Genomic DNA, 5847 nt, shown 5'->3' on the forward strand with positions numbered 1-5847 from the left:
GGTGCAAGAAAGGGACCCCATATGGGATTTGTAGCAGCCCCAGTGTCAAGCTACAGTAATGCCCCCCTAATGGTGCCATGTGATCACCTTGTTGCTAATCCATTTGTCAGTTTATAAAAAAATCAAATCAATATATAAAATTAATATTTATTCAACATCAAAATAAAAATGTTCTTTGTGTTGCAAATAATCACTAACTATTTTTCATGAAGAAACCAACATAAATAATTAAAGTGACACAACAGCACTAGATTCGGCCATTTTGAAATAAAAAAATACTTTCACTTTTGAAAAATATGTGAAACTTTGTGGCCAGCTCCATAATATTGCAAGGCATTTTTGTGACAAGTTTGGCATTTAACAAAAATCAAGTGAGGCTAAAATGTAATGCAAAACAGTGAAGAATTACAAAAACAGAAAAGGTTAAGGAAAAGAAAAGGCAGACAGTGTGCTAATGAGCCTTAGTTAAACAGTAAGGCCTAGCCCACCCCCGAGGTTTTCTTCAACCTCTTGTTCATCGGAAGCGTGCTGAACGTCGTGTGCACATCTGTCCCCTGATGGGAGGTGGGCCCATGCTCCCACGTCTGGTCTTCTCCCAAACTTCTAGTGTCTCTTATGTTCAGAAAAAAAAACTCAAAAAGGTTCATATGCCATTTGGACTTCGTTTGGTACTGATATTCTGCGAAACCAAAAACAAGCAAAAAAAACAGCAACTGGTAGTGGGCACTAAGTTAATAGGTTAGTCCCAAAAAAGATATAAAGTTGCTTGTAAATGTATATAAAAACATCCAAGGTTGATAATATAATAGCATGAAACAAATCAAAAAAATATAGATACGTTGGAGACTTATCAGTGTGTTATGGCTGGGAAGGGCAGAGGAACCTGCTTACTGATAAAATGGAGTGTTGTGACCGGTTTCTCATATTTTGAAAGAAGAGTAACCGATTTGCTCGTCTTCTAGGAGTTCTATGACTGTCGGTGGATTTACCTGTTTTATCCATAAATCATGTAAGAATATATATACCTCGCTAAATTGTATATAGTCAAATCTAACAATAAGTAAGTAAAAAATTGTGTGCATAATTTTTTCTATACATACAGAAAATAAATAATGCATAGACAATGTGTACGCATTTTTAGAAAGTGTTCACACAATTATTTTATGATGTTCTTGTTCTCACACTTTTTTTTCCAAAATGCGCATGCTTTTTTTTAAAATGTGTTCACTTATTTTACAAATGTGTTCTGTAATTTTATTAAGTGTTCACAATTTAAAAAATGTTTATGTGTTTTTGAAAAGTGTTCACATGGTTTTTTTAATGTTCACGTACTTAAAAAAAGTGACCGCACATTAAAAATATTCAATGCTTAAAAAGTATTCAAGTATTTACAAAAACAATTGATGTAAAATTTAGCGTTCACACATTTTAGATAAATCTTCATGTAAATTTGTGAAATGTGAACAGATTTTAGTAGTCTGAGCCTCGAAGGTAAACACCTCTTGTGCATACTTGCAGGGATATACAAAAAAGATTAGTGCCAATAAAAAATATGTTAAAGCTCTTAGCAAGCTGAAAGTACTTGTACCAAGTTTTTTTTATACATCAGTACTTGTACCAAGTTGGTATCAATGACAATGTTTTCTGTCTGCCGGATATAATCAACTCGCAACAAGCCCTTGGAAGAGGCTGCTGGACTGGTCTGGCAAGGCCCCTGATGCGGCTAAGGGAGTCATGTTAAGCTAACAGAGCCTTGGCAGCCTCCTGACCAAGGACGGATGAAGCCATGAAGGTGAATATCGACGGGGCAACGGCGAAGGTGGACGATTCAGGGGGCGGTGGAGCGGTCGTGCGCGGTCATCATGGCATGTTTGTGGGAGTAGAGCATGCCATTTTCCCCATCTGTTGCTGACTGGAACATGCTGAACTGTTGGCGTGTGTCATCGAGGTATCCAGCTGGCCATCGAAGTGGGAGCCCGGAAGACTGTCATGCAGACTGATAATCAGGGGGTAGCGCGGGCCTTGATGAACTCGGGGCTGGCTAGATTTCGGTATAGCCCTCTGGTCGAAGAAATCAAGGAGCTTATCTCTTAGATCTCTTAGGATGAGTTTCTTGTGTGTGTTAGGCTAGACGTAATCGAGCGTGTGCTAGGGCTAGACGTAATCGAGCGGCGCATTATCTAGCTGGGGATGGCTGCCTGATAAATTATGTAAGACTTGGTTTTCTATTCCTCCTGTTTCTTGTTTCTATTCGAGACATTATTGTGTCGCTCGGCCACTTAGTTAATAAAAGGCAGCAAGGTTTTCCCCTAAAAAGTTCGCATACCAGAAGAAAAGTCATGCAATTTTCCATCATATCAAGTTGTATGAAGCATAAAAAAAAATTAAGTAATCAAGATTGTGCGTCTACGAACAGCTTCCTCAAGACAATTACGCATGCATAATAGTATTAACAAAAGCGAGGTGATCAAATATTACACTGTCCACAAATGCAACAGTACCACTTAACATACACCACCTAAGCAACAGTACCACTTAGCATACACCAAGCAACAGCTAGTCAGCTACCACATCATAACATAAGTAGAGCAGATCTCGGCTACCACTACATCATAACACAAGTACAGCACGCCAAATGAGTTCAGATCTCCTGTCAGCATCAGCCTTTCAAGGTCAGAATCGACGACGGAAAAGGGACCAGGCAACACTCACTTCCATACTACATGAGCCAACCGTCAGCACAAAACCTGGGGGAGTTATACCAGCCATCTCAGGTTTTAAGGCTACCTCACTGCTATCAGCAACTTCATCATCGTTAATAGGATATGCCATGGCAGAGACTTTGAGCATCTCCTCAAGGTCAACGGAAACCACACTGCGTGAGAGCTTGACCATGCCATCAGCACCAACAGGCAATCCACCATCTCCAAAATCAAGTAACTTGACTTTCAGGTCATCAGCTCCAGTGTTGTAGGCAGTAAACATACCTCGAAAACCATCTGGCCAAGACCCACCAGTGACTTTTATGCGGATCGTGGCCTCCACAGCGCACATAATGTGATCGTATTTAAGTTCAATTGTGCTAATCCTGCTAGGGTAAACGTCACTAAGCACGCATCCAGATCTAAAATTCAAAACTAGCTCGCTTAGGTCTTTATCATCAGATTTAGTGGTCCCCTTCACTTTCAGCGAAACCTCAATGTGCGAAGGTTCCATCGACACAGCAACAGCACGGCTTGGGCCTGTCAATGCTAGATACGGATCCTGCACCAAACAACTATTCAAGTAAATAACAGAGTAATGTTCATCAACAGTAAGACCGCATCGAGTAGAATGCAAACAATCTACTCTATCTTATAACAGAGTATATGGTAGAAGAAGCTTAATGAATCACTAAATCTGACATTGGCAAATGCACAATGGGCAGCACAGATATATCAAAGATGCTAGAGAAGGCCAGGTTAATTAAGGAAATAAAAGGAAGGAATGAAAGAAGATTTATATACGAACATTCTTATTGATGATTTGGCAGTTATTCCTCTGTCGCTGGAAGATAATGTTGCGCTTGTGATCCAAGATATCACGCACGGCACTTGCAGTGGCCAGCGTAAAGAGTCGTCATTGATCGACACGATTTTGAGAGAAACAATCTGCAGAGTTTCCGCGGTCTCGATGTAGACCTTCTCCTCGGGAGTAGGGTAAGTGTAACGCATAGGTGGGATAGATGCTGCATCAATCAATAATGGCCTAGTTAGTTGCATGTAAGTAATGACAGTATGGATTGGCATATGCTGCAATGTAAAACCTCTTCAAACAGGGCTTATTGCTATCGATTCGATGATCCCTATAGGGCGCGGTCAGCGAGAGTTCATTATTGGGGACAGACAGACCGGCAAAACAGCAGTAGCCACAGATACAATTCTCAAGAAAAAAGGGCATGGATTGGCATATGCTGCAATGTAAAATTGGTGGTTTCATTTGATAGATGGCAGAAAAATGCAAGTAATTGCAAGTAAGAAGAGGTGATTTACTGATTTCCAGGAAGGTGGCGCCGTGGCGGGCGTGCTGTTGGTTCCAGCGGCCGCGGAACATGGAGGCGTCCAATTCTTCCTCGCACTGCGCCCACTCCATCTCCTTCTCATAGAGAAGCATCGCCTCTTCTGCGGCTTCTATCGCCTTGGCGGCCGCCTCAGCATCCGCCTTGGCGGCCCGGGCGGCTTCTTCAGCCTCCTCGGCCTTGGCCTTGGCTATCCTGGCAGCTTCTTCGGCCTCCTCGGCCTTGGCCTTGGCTACCCTGGCAGACTCCCTCGCCTTCATCCTGGCTTTATACGCAAGGGATTCAGCCTTGTCCAAGTCTATCCGCGACGCAGCCTTCTTCGCCCTGGATTTCTTCCCCTTGGCAGCGGCCACTTCTTCGGCATTCACCGTAGGCAAGGGAGAAACCTTGGACGAGCCAAAGCGGTACTCCTCCTTGGCTTTAACCCCGCCACCCATCTGCGTCTCCAGCGCGCCGCCCCCGAGATCGATCGTCTTCCACGCCGGCTCCTCCCCGCCGCCGCCGCTCTTTGTTTTGTGTCCGCGCGGTGGGGAAAAGAAACCCTAGATCGGGGGGTGGAATACTCTTGGTGGATGGGGGGGTCGGCCGGTCGGGTCGGGTTCTCGGCCCAGGCCGTGAGTGGGTGGATATAGATTGTAGAGCTAGTTTGTTTTGTGTCCACAAGTTGATGCCTGGGAAAAAATGTTGCGTGTGGACACGAGGAGCTAGCAATTGCTGCCTGGCCAGGCTAGCCGGAAAGAAATGTGTTTGGATGAAGCCTGGCCTGATGAATAGTTCAATGGTTTTAAAAAGAAATCTTAGAATGTACTTCTCAGAGCATGGTTAATAGTATAGCCAGCTGCTGGCTATAAGTCAGTGACATGTCATCTACAGCCTATCTTATAGCTAACATGTATAATAGTAGATCAAAAGAGTGTACTACTTTTTTTATTATGCGGCCCACCTTTCATTCTCACAAAGTGTCTAGGAGCACGTGCTAGAGTTGTCTCTTCACCAAGAGCCTGCTTACCTTCTCTCTCCTCTTCTCTCTGCTCCAACTAAACAGAATATACTAGTTTATTTTTTATAGCCCGCTGACTCAGTTCTATTATACTTGCTGTGACATACCATACCATAGCTGCAGGAGTGCTGTCGTTTTGTGATTAGTAATTCCCAAGCAGCAATTAGCATCTAGGTCGGCTGCCCAGGCGCTCGAAACTGGACGCCTGTGGTCGCCTCGGTCTGCCTGGACCAGGCTAACAAAAGTGCTCAAGTATCCAGGCCAGGCTGGCTTCCTCAGTCCCAGGACAACGAGCAAACAACTTCTCTGAAAATCCAGGCCAGGCACGGCACCATGAGGACGTGAACCGAACTGACCCATAGTGGATGGGGATTAAGCGCCGACCCAAGCGAACGGACGGCCATTTTGTCAACATGAGCCCAGGTATGCTCAACCAAATCATTTTGTAGCTACATGTGAATTTTCTAATCACACATTTCATGAAGAAAATGGATGAACTATTCAAACATTGCCGCTCCTCCATACTCATGCACAACATTCTCATCCTCAAACTGAAACCCTTGGTTGTAGATACGTTACGGGCGCTCATCTTCTACGATCATATTATGCATGATCACACAAGCAATCATCACCTCCCACGGCTTCTTGGTGCTCCAAGTCCTAACAGGATACCGAACGATACCCCATCGAGATTGCAAAATACCAAAGGCACGCTCCACGTCCTTCCTAGCACTCTCTTGCTCTTGGGCAAATCTTTTCCTCTTCTCTCCGACAAGGTTGGGGATTGTCT

The 5847-nt window shown here is 44.0% G+C and overlaps 1 pseudogene; it reads right to left on the reverse strand.

Annotated features, from left to right (window-relative positions):
- Positions 1–2421: 2421 nt before the first annotated feature.
- On the reverse strand, positions 2422–4664 carry LOC125521123 (annotated as a pseudogene).
- Positions 4665–5847: the final 1183 nt, after the last annotated feature.

The sequence above is a fragment of the Triticum urartu genome, chromosome 7, assembly GCF_003073215.2.
Source record: "Triticum urartu cultivar G1812 chromosome 7, Tu2.1, whole genome shotgun sequence".
Taxonomy (NCBI): Eukaryota; Viridiplantae; Streptophyta; class Magnoliopsida; order Poales; family Poaceae; genus Triticum; species Triticum urartu.